Source organism: Carica papaya, chromosome 9 (genome assembly GCF_054855325.1).
Source record: "Carica papaya isolate Zhongbai chromosome 9, ASM5485532v1, whole genome shotgun sequence".
Lineage (NCBI taxonomy): Eukaryota > Viridiplantae > Streptophyta > Magnoliopsida > Brassicales > Caricaceae > Carica > Carica papaya.
In genome coordinates this window covers 14,351,583-14,363,960 of record NC_142317.1, presented here as the reverse complement: position 1 = coordinate 14,363,960, position 12,378 = coordinate 14,351,583, and positions in this window count along the sequence as shown.

Sequence of the window (12,378 nt, the reverse complement as noted above, 5' to 3'; positions counted from 1 at the left end):
AAATAAGAATCTTGCATGCTTTGTTTTCATCTTATTTTTATTTCATTATATTTTTAAGTATCTATCTTTTTTCATTTTGTCTTGTTTTTCGTTACTTTATTTTATGTATAATAATAATAATGGATAATATGCAAACCACCCCGAGTCTTTTAGTCCTTTTATGTCTGTAGTCCAAATTGGAAGTTTAAAAGTTTAGACTCTCTCTCTCTCCTCTCTCTCTTCCATAGCCGTCACCCACCGCCAACTTTCTCTCCTCAAGCCCCTTTCTCGTCTCCCCACTCTCCTTCTCGCCATGTCGATCCTCCTCAACAACACTTTATCTCCAATTTCACTCTCGACGACACGCTCCTCTCCAGACCAGATTTCTACCTTTCTTCCTCCTTTGCTCTCCACGGCATCGCTTCTCTTTTCGACTACTCCATTTACGGCACTGCTCACAGTCGTGCTCCATTCCGGTCATCACCTCCGCCGACTGCGTGGGACTTCAGGGTGGTCGATGCCGATGGCCGGACGTCCGGCGTCGATTGCTTGTGCAGGGAGTTTCCTGTAGTTTTAAAATGGATAGCGATCTTTTGGTTTGATGAAATCTGTTTTGTCGTGTATGGTGTGATGACAGCGTGATGATGGCGAGGATGAAGAGATTCTTCAAGTGGGTGATAGAATTCATTGTATTTTCTTGATTGATAGTTCAAGAAGAAAATTGACTCTTCTTTTTCTTCTTCTTGCTATTTAATTTAACTTCAAGGAATCGAAATAAATAAAGAAAAAACATTTTTTTCAAAAAAGATTTTCTTTGTAGAAAATGTATTTTATATATCGTTCTAAAATTTATAAAAATTTCACAGTTTTTATTTGTTCAAAAAATAAATTCTAATTATTTGTAATTTACATATATTAAAATAAAACATTTTTTCAACCCCAGGGTTTCCTTAATTTTTATTTTTATTTTCAATCGTCTTTTTGTGTATAATCAAAAGACACTTTTTTATTTTTATTTTTATTTTCTTTTTCTTTTTCAGTGCTTAGCAACAGATTTGGTAATTATGTTCGTGGGACGAAATCATAAGAAAAAGAATTCTGGGGAGCTGGAAAAGGAAATTAATGATAGAGTTTGAAATCATAAGAAAATTATGATTGTATTCGAAAAATTTTTAAAATATGTTTTTAGTATTTTTATTTGTGCTTAATATTCTACAAACACACAGCCTAATACATATATTTATAAATAAATATATGCATGAAAAGTATTTTTATATTCTAAAAGAAATTTATATTCTTCTACTGTACGATAAATGAGTCTTGAATTTTTTTTTTTTTTTTGAAAAAAAGAAATATTTTTATTAATTAAATAAAAAAAACTTTTAATATCTTGTATTAGAACTGAATTCGAAGTTTATTAGATTTAAAACCAATTTTGATTATTTTGTATACCGTGAAGTGAATGAAATTTGAAATAACTTTAAAGATTCACTTATAATTTTATATATGAGAGTTTGACTTTATGAATTATGGAGACAAAAAAGAAAAACTCCATAGAGTGGATTCTGATAACTATTGTTCAGACATGAATTCATATAATCAAAGCCACCATGGTCGTGTGAAGAAAATTTTAAGAAAAGAGTTGAAAAACACCATGGCAGTGAGTGGAGGAGCTCAAAACAAGAGACCAAGGTGACATCCCAAGCTGATCATGGGAACAGCAAAAAGAGAAATGACGGAAGTGATAAAACTGAAGAGTGGTTAGATAGAGACACCAACAGCAAAGACATCATTAGAATAAAAGAAGAAGCTCAGGGCTCCATGGGAAGGTTTTAGAAATACTCGATAATGATGATGTTAGGTGTTGGCTTCATGAAATTGATTTTGATGATGATGATATGTTAGATCGTGAAAATTGCGAGGGATAAAATAGTGAGAAATACTCACTGAACACTCCAGACACTTGATGAAGATGAGAAATATCCAGATGATCAAGAGAAAGCAATTGAGTTAGGAAGTATAACATGAGAAACCCAAGTTAAGGATGATGAGAAAATCAGGAAATATATACTTACATAGAGAAACTTCTCAATGAAATGCTGTTTGTACTCTTTGTACTGTTCTGATTATCTGTATCGGAGTTGTGAAAAGCTACCATGTTGCTTGGCTTATGAAAATGGATTCAGTACTCATTTCAAGATTCTGCTCGCCATTGTCATCATCATCATGGCATCACAGCTTACACAAAAGAACAGACACAGAAAACCAAAAGATCATCACCCATTTCAAAACTACAGGAAATATTCTCTTTAGTTTCTCTGGAAGGTGCTGTTCCTCATGATGCCATTCCACTATATACTGATGCTTGTAATACTCTGGAAGAGGATGACAGGAACAGATGGCCTTTGATCTATATCGAGCTGGTGCTAGTGTTTATATAAAGCTTGAGAAGCAAGGATTGCTCTTTCAATAGTAATGGAATACGACATACCATGCATGCAAATTTTTCATTTTGTGAGATTCAGATGATAAAAGTAATAACTCCATTGTTATCTGCTGCATATTTTGGAGTTTGCAAACCACAGTGCTCCCTGGGTTGATTTGTTTGTCAAATAGGCTGAATTTTTCTCTACTTATATAATTCATTTAATGGGTTCTCTCTAAGTTTGAGAATTATTAACCTTCATCTCAATGTAAAGCCAACCCGCACCTTAATATCGAACTTATTAGCTAACTTCTTTTCACCAAAAGATTGTTCTGGCAAGCAATTGAGGGAAACAGAAACATACTTTAGGTTCACATAGCAGAGTTGAGTTTATAATTTTTTAATTCAATTATTTGTATGTTGGCAAAAATGTCTTGTCTGAAATAAAAGTCTGGTATGAGCTATTCGTATTGAATAAGAAATGATTATGTATGCATTCTACCCTTTCAATTTTACTGGGTAAAATATATTTTCTGCTTGCTTTTCACCGAAGGCTGTCTAAAGATGTAACACACACAAGCACCTAAGGATTTCCGACATAATAGAAGGATTATTACAAACTGATTCACCTTAGATTTTTAATTTCACTCGAATTTTTTATCAAAACTTAAGTTTTTCATTCAATTCCATATCAAGGTGTTTTACGCTTCAAACGTTTTCTTGAAAGCTAACACATAGTTAAGCAAAACACTCTGTTCTTTTATATGAATATGAAGAATTTTCTAGTATACACTATTTGTATGTTTGAAGATGCATAAAATTACAAATCACGTAGAAGCTGAATCATGGTGGTATCCTGTAGAATTGTAAAAGTTAAAGATATATGTTTCTAATAGGACTTGGAATTTGTTTTTTAATATTTTAGATGTTTCTTGTGTTTCTCCTCATTTTTATGGAATGGGCCATTTCTGTTGGATTCTGGGTGATTTGGCTAGAGATAAATCCCAGGACTTTCAGAGATTGTGTCTCACTTTTTTCTTTGCATTTAATTGGGTCAAGGCGAAATATATGTTTCATTTTCAATCTAGATTGAGACATTAAATCCCTATTCTGACACTTGCTTTTGAATTTTTATAAATAAAACTTTGTTTTATTTTCAAATGATTCTATTAATTCCCAAAAGAGAAAACACAAATTGTCAGAGAAGCAGTAAAAAAATAGAAAAGAGGCTGGGGTTTGGAGAATGAAAACATACATCCCTGCACATAAACGTTTACACACACATGTTGGAATTATTAAATAACATAAATATTGCATATCATTGACAGCCAATTACAACTCTAATATGAATTCCGTTAAAGAAGAACTCTCTCTAAAGTTAAAATAAAAAACATATAATCATCATTGTTATTAAAATGGTTAAAATGCTATGAGTGAAGAGAGATAAAAATTAAAGTTCAGCAGTTATGATTAGAACAACACTACTGATGGGAAAGGGCCACCTCAGGATCAAGAATCATGTATAACAACAAGTTGGTGTTGGAGTAAATTAGGAGACTCATAAAAGACCAACTGAGGTTGAAAAATGGTCTTGCTTAGAGAACCCGTGCATTGAATACACATTTCAGCAGCAGGAGATGCATTAGATGGCATGGTAATTGTATCCTAACGAACAAATTCATCCACTCAAATGCATCACAAAGAGTAGAAATAAAGATCTTTGGTAAACATATAAAAATCCTATAACATTTTGGATATGGGAAGATTAGAACAACACTACTGATGGAAAAGGGCCACCTCAGGATCAAGAATCATGTTTAACAACAAGTTAGTGTTGGAGCAAATTAGGAGACTCATAAAAGACCAACTGAGGTGGAAAAATGGTCTTGCTTAGAGAACCCGTGCATTGATTACACATTTCAGCAGCAGGAGATGCATTAGATGGCATGGTAATTGTATCCTAACGAACAAATTCATCCACTCAAATGCATCACAAAGAGTAGAAATAAAGATCTTTGGTAAACATATAAAAATCCTATAACATTTTGGATATGGGAAGATTAGAACAACACTACTGATGGGAAAGGGCCACCTCAGGATCAAGAATCATGTTTAACAACAAGTTGGTGTTGGAGCAAATTAGGAGACTCATAAAAGACCAACTGAGGTGGAAAAATGGCCTTGCTTAGAGAACCCGTGCATTGATTACACATTTCAGCAGCAGGAGATGCATTAGATGGCATGGTAATTGTATCCTAACTAACAAATTCATCCACTCAAATGCATCACAAAGAGTAGAAATAAAGATCTTTGGTAAACATATAAAAATCCTATAACATTTTGGATATGGGAAGATTAGAACAACACTACTGATGGAAAAGGGCCACCTCAGGATCAAGAATCATGTTTAACAACAAGTTGGTGTTGGAGCAAATTAGGAGACTCATAAAAGACCAACTGAGGTGGAAAAATGGTCTTGCTTAGAGAACCCGTGCATTGATTACACATTTCAGCAGCAGGAGATGCATTAGATGGCATGGTAATTGTATCCTAACGAACAAATTCATCCACTCAAATGCATCACAAAGAGTAGAAATAAAGATCTTTGGTAAACATATAAAAATCCTATAACATTTTGGATATGGGCAGATTAGAACAACACTACTGATGGGAAAGGGCCACCTCAGGATCAAGAATCATGTTTAACAACAAGTTGGTGTTGGAGCAAATTAGGAGACTCATAAAAGACCAACTGAGGTGGAAAAATGGTCTTGCTTAGAGAACCCGTGCATTGATTACACATTTCAGCAGCAGGAGATGCATTAGATGGCATGGTAATTGTATCCTAACGAACAAATTCATCCACTCAAATGCATCACAAAGAGTAGAAATAAAGATCTTTGGTAAACATATAAAAATCCTATAACATTTTGGATATGGGCAGATTAGAACAACACTACTGATGGGAAAGGGCCACCTCAGGATCAAGAATCATGTTTAACAACAAGTTGGTGTTGGAGTAAATTAGGAGACTCATAAAAGACCAACTGAGGTGGAAAAATGGTCTTGCTTAGAGAACCCGTGCATTGATTACACATTTCAGCAGCAGGAGATGCATTAGATGGCATGGTAATTGTATCCTAACGAACAAATTCATCCACTCAAATGCATCACAAAGAGTAGAAATAAAGATCTTTGGTAAACATATAAAAATCCTATAACATTTTGGATATGGGAAGATTAGAACAACACTACTGATGGGAAAGGGCCACCTCAGGATCAAGAATCATGTTTAACAACAAGTTGGTGTTGGAGCAAATTAGGAGACTCATAAAAGACCAACTGAGGTGGAAAAATGGTCTTGCTTAGAGAACCCGTGCATTGATTACACATTTCAGCAGTAGGAGATGCATTAGATGACATGGTAATTATATCCTAACGAACAAATTCATCCACTCAAATGCATCACAAAGAGTAGAAATAAAGATCTTTGGTAAACATATAAAAATCCTATAACATTTTGGATATGGGAAGATTAGAACAACACTACTGATGGGAAAGGGCCACCTCAGGATCAAGAATCATGTTTAACAACAAGTTGGTGTTGGAGCAAATTAGGAGACTCATAAAAGACCAACTGAGGTGGAAAAATGGTCTTGCTTAGAGAACCCGTGCATTGATTACACATTTCAGCAGCAGGAGATGCATTAGATGGCATGGTAATTGTATCCTAACTAACAAATTCATCCACTCAAATGCATCACAAAGAGTAGAAATAAAGATCTTTGGTAAACATATAAAAATCCTATAACATTTTGGATATGGGAAGATTAGAACAACACTACTGATGGGAAAGGGCCACCTCAGGATCAAGAATCATGTTTAACAACAAGTTGGTGTTGGAGCAAATTAGGAGACTCATAAAAGACCAACTGAGGTGGAAAAATGGTCTTGCTTAGAGAACTCGTGCATTGATTACACATTTCAGCAGCAGGAGACGCATTAGATGGCATGGTAATTGTATCCTAACGAATAAATTCATCCACTCAAATGCATCACAAAGAGTAGAAAAAAAGATCTTTGGTAAACATATAAAAATCCTATAACATTTTGGATATGGAAAGATTAGAACAACACTACTGATGGGAAAGGACCACCTCAGGATCAAGAATCATGTTTAACAACAAGTTGGTGTTGGAGTAAATTAGGAGACTCATAAAAGACCAACTGAGGTGGAAAAATGGTCTTGCTTAGAGAACCCGTGCATTGATTACACATTTCAGCAGCAGGAGATGCAGTAGATGGCATGGTAATTGTATCCTAACGAACAAATTTATCCACTCAAATGCATCACAAAGAGTAGAAATAAAGATCTTTGGTAAACATATAAAAATCTTATAACATTTTGGATATGGGAAGATTAGAACAACACTACTGATGGGAAAGGGCCACCTCAGGATCAAGAATCATGTTTAACAACAAGTTGGTGTTGGAGTAAATTAGGAGACTCATAAAAGACCAACTGAGGTGGAAAAATGGTCTTGCTTAGAGAACCCGTGCATTGATTACACATTTCAGCAGCAGGAGATGCATTAGATGGCATGGTAATTATATCCTAACGAACAAATTCATCCACTCAAATGAATCACAAAGAGTAGAAATAAAGATCTTTGGTAAACATATAAAAATCCTATAACATTTTGGATATGGGAAGATTAGAACAACACTACTTATGGGAAAGGGCCACCTCAGGATCAAGAATCATGTTTAACAACAAGTTGGTGTTGGAGCAAATTAGGAGACTCATAAAAGACCAACTGAGGTGGAAAAATGGTCTTGCTTAGAGAACTCGTGCATTGATTACGCATTTCAGCAGCAGGAGATGCATTAGATGGCATGGTAATTGTATCCTAACGAACAAATTCATCCACTCAAATGCATCACAAAGAGTAGAAATAAAGATCTTTGGTAAACATATAAAAATCCTATAACATTTTGGATATGGGAAGATTAGAACAACACTACTGATGGGAAAGGGCCACCTCAGGATCAAGAATCATGTTTAACAACAAGTTGGTGTTGGAGCAAATTAGGAGACTCATAAAAAACCAACTGAGGTGGAAAAATGGTATTGCTTAGAGAACCCGTGCATTGATTACACATTTCAGCAGCAGGAGACGCATTAGATGGCATGATAATTGTATCTTAACGAACAAATTCATCCACTCAAATGCATCACAAAGAGTAGAAATAAAGATCTTTGGTAAACATATAAAAATCCTATAACATTTTGGATATGGGAAGATTAGGATCCATAAGGACTCACCTTAGGCTGAAAATTCTATTACTTCATCAAACCTTATTATTGCAACGCTTAATAGATTTGGCATCCCTCTCCCGTACGAGAACTTTTTTGATGTATAAATAAAATAAATATATAAGAGATTCAGTGATTGTTGCGAATCATAATCCCTAAACCCTAATCATTTACATGATATAAATTAAATTAGCAAGAACTTTATCTATCTGCATATTGCTTGTCACCTAATCATTTTATTCATTCAATTAAAAGTTTATCTTTAAATCTAAAGACAATATTCAAAACTTACTTAATTTTAATTTATGAGCTTTTATTCCATTTTCTAGTTGACTATTATATTATCAAGAAGTCAAGGATTGAATCCAATAAACTTATCACATGAATTACATATATATATATATATATGTATGTATACGTATATGCAAGAAATGGCGTTAAAATTAAAGACTAATTCAATACTTATTTATTGACTAGAATAATATATTGCTCAATTAGTTGATATATTTTTTCTATGTAATCATTATCATAATCTTTTTATAATAATGTAATTAATTAGAATAAACTAGAATCTCTACTATAATGTTAATTTTCTTATTTATAGATAACAATTCTGAATATATATTCCACTTGTAACAATATAAGAGGTATCAGAAAATAAAGTTTATATTTTTTCTCCAAAATTTTCATGGTATTAAGACCAAAATAAGGTTGTTTTTGGATTTTTAATTTTAGAATCTTTTTCAAATCCTAAAATAGTATAATAGGCTTAATTGATACCCACTTATGAAGATCTACTCTTACTACCATTTTAGATGAAGTACTACCCTCATTGTTGGCTTGCCTCCCCCCCCTCCCCCGAACTCCAGCGACCATGTGAACCACACGGGCCGCCAACAGTAAAAGCGTATGAGTGACGCGCCGTCAGCAACAAGAGCACGTTAGTCACATGCGTAGTCAGAAAACCCTTATCTGGCCAGAGAATCATTGCATCACTATAAGAGAATCCCAATTAGGACATATTTGACCTTATCACATGCGATCTAGCTCAAATCGTGCATCTTCGGCCTTTGTTCATGCGACTGCCGCGTTTTTTTGCTCACTGAGCTTTTGTTGCATCCCATTGCATACAAAGACGACTTATCTGCTCTTTTTGCATTCTGAATCATTTCAATCTGGTCTGTCTGCGGACTGAGCCGAGCCGCGTTCTGCCTCTGTGTCTACCATTTCTTCCTTGCTAGACCGGATTGTTTCTGGTCACATCTTCGAGCTTGTAACATATTTCATTTTTTAGACTTAATCTTGCTGTTTTGCTGCTGGTTAGAAGATTTATTCTTTTCCCATAAGATTAGCTACTAGATAATGCTCTTTCCCTATTTCTAGTTACTTTAAAATGATATAAACAAAAATATTAATTGTTTCTAGTTTGGATAATCCCTCATTATAAATCAGTCCCATAAACTTTGATTGAATTAATTATCTTACTTAGTTAAGATCTTGTTTATTTTTATCAAAGATAAATGAGTGCAGGGTTATATTATTAGTGATATGAAGAAACCATATGTCCCTACTTTGGAATATAACAGATAGAACTCTAAAAACTCTTTGGCAATGTCTTGACTTATTAATTCCATACAATCCCACATTACGCAGACATATCAATTGCTCAATACTGTAGGAAAAATATGAAATGCAATATCTCTTACATAGTCACAAATCGAAAATGATATCTAATGATGCAGAACCTAAAATTAACTAGCGTGATCAAGAATGATAGGAACTAAAGCCATTATAAATGAAAGAAATAGAATGGAAAAATATCATAAGGTTATACTTTGATAAGTGGATCCACTACTTGTTCAACAAGATGGTAAAAGAGTCTTTCTTTAAATGAAACATTCTTAATATTATTAAGATAATTTTTGAATACTTACAATGAAAACTTGGTAGTCTATTTATAGGCTAAGCCAAAAAAATAGAAAAGAAATAAAATCTCTTAATTTAATTTGCAATTACATAGGAAATAAATTAAAAATTAAAAATTAAAAATTAATTTCTTAACTAAGATAGATTTAGTCTTTCCCTTTAATTAAAAGAGATTGTGACCAAATTAAGCGGGAAGACATATAGAAATAAATTAAAAATTAAAGGTTAATTTTATAACTAAGATAGATTTAATATTTTTATTTAATTAAAAGAGATTATGGTCAAATTAATGGGGAGACATTTGAAAATTTAGAGTCGACCATAAGATCTCCTTTTTTGGCCTATTCCCTCATTTTTCTTTGGATTGTGTATTCCCTTTATAGTTCATGTCCATGTTCACATCATCCCTTCCCCTTTCAAAAATGATTTGTCCTTGAATCAGACACTTCTTATGCAAGGGTTTCACTAATCATGCTTTCTTTGAGAAAATATCTTGTAAAACAACACTATTAAACGAAGAAAATTTGAGGTGAGTTAATAATTTTTTCTTAAAAGATGGCCTCCTTAGCTATTTCATATAATAATATTCTCTTTTCATGTTGTTCAATTCTTTATTTCCTCTATACTTTATGGAGTTTTTGAGTTGCTGTTGATCTTTGAATACCTCCTCAGGTGATAGCGGTGCAAGTGTAAAATTCTGATAGCTTATGTTAAAGGAATAACGATTCTTATAGCCGTCATAAGTTACACGCTTATCATACTAGCAGAGTCTTCCCAGTAGGATGTGACAAGCATGCAGGGTACAACATCACAACATACTTTATCAGTGTATCACCCAATAAAAAAGGAAACTAGTACATGCTTAGTTACCTTCATCTCTTCACAGTTAGTCAATTACTGCAACTTATAAGGGTGAGAATGACACGTGCAAGTTAACTCAAGGTTATCAACTAGAGTAGTACTAGCAATGTTGGTGCAACTACCCCCATTTATAATAAGATAACATACATTTATATTTATAAGACAACGAGTGTAAAACATATTTTCTCTCTGGTTACTTTCTTTTACCTTGACTTGAACATTCAAAACTCTTCTAATAACAAAAGCTTCCCTTTGAGCTGGATATTCAACATTTTCCGCAACATCCTCAAATTATGGCATTCTCTCATTATCTTCGCTTTCACGATCACTGGCACTATCAATTCTACCATCATCTCTCAATAGCATGATTTTCTTATTTGGACATTAGAGGCGATATATATGGTTTCGAGACACCTAAAGCCTTTAATTGTACTATGCTTTTGAGATGAGTTCGGTGTCATACCTTTTGTATCAAGTGGTGTAGACTTTTTCTTTTTCTCGTATGTTCCCTTACTTTCTTTTTTCTTTGGCCATTTCGAGCTATAGGTAGGGGTGACATATGATGTGTCCCTCCTTCTGTACTTCAGTTGTCTCTTTATTTTTATGGCCATGTGCACCATGTCTTCCAACTCTGTATAGTGTTGCAATTCTATCATGTTGGCGATGTTTCTGCTAAGACCTTCGAGGAATCTCGCCATGGTTGCGTCAAGATCTTATTCTATATTGGCCATAATCATGGTCATTTCCATCTCCTTATGATAGTCCTTAATGTACATAGATCCCTGTGTCAAGTGTTGCAATTTTTGATGCATTTCTCTATAATAGTAAGAAGGTAGGAACTTTTTTCGCATGATGGCCTTCATCTCTCTCCAAATGGAGATTGATTGTTCCCCATTACGCTGTCTAGTGAAGATTAATTGATCCCACCACACTAAAGCATAATCAGTGAATTCTATAGCTGACAACTTGATCTTTTTTTCTTCACTATAGTTATGGTAATTGAAAATCAACTCCACTTTTCTTTTCCACTCCAAGTAGATTTTTGCATCATTCATAATTTTGAAGGGTGGTTTCGTCATTTTAATAGAGCTGATATTATTGTCCATCTTATCTTATCTCCTTCTAACCCAATCTTCCTCTTCATCATTACAAGACTCAGCCTCATTTTCAGGATGTTAAGTTCTAGGTCGTCTTGTATTAGGGGTCCCCTGTCTTGTCGCATTTCGATCACTATTCACGTCATCTACTTTCTAACTAAGTCGTGCCAATTCTGCATGCACAGCTTGTATAAAGAGCATTATATTGGCGGAGCTTTGATGCTCACTTGACATCTTAAGAAGATTTCTCACAAATGGTTAGTAAAAAAAAATTTCCTCACTAGTTCTCTGGTATTTCACTCACTTGGCCTTTATCCTCTGATAATCTCACATACTCTTGTCTTTTACCTTTTTATCTCTTACCCTAAAGTTGAGTATCGAATAAATCCTTTTGAATCAAAGTATTCTCTAGTATTGTTTTAAGACACCGCAAAAAGTCCTATAGAATAAATACTGCACCAATACTAGAAGCAAGAGTGTAACACACAGAGAAAAAAGGTAGTGTATTATCAATTACATTAAGCTCTAAGATACAATTTATATGCTTAGATGTATCAGGGAACTAAAGCTTAAAACAATAAAAAAAACTGATAATAGAAATAAAAATTAACGGTTTATAGAAGATGTAGGGATTTGATATTGCCTTAAAGAGAAATTTAAAAAATATTCCTACCAATCTATTCCTAGTGTACGTTGCATTCTATATAAAAATAAATGTAGCCTTTAATGAACTGTGTAGGTGTGAATGCACGTGGTTGTAAAAACAATTGCAG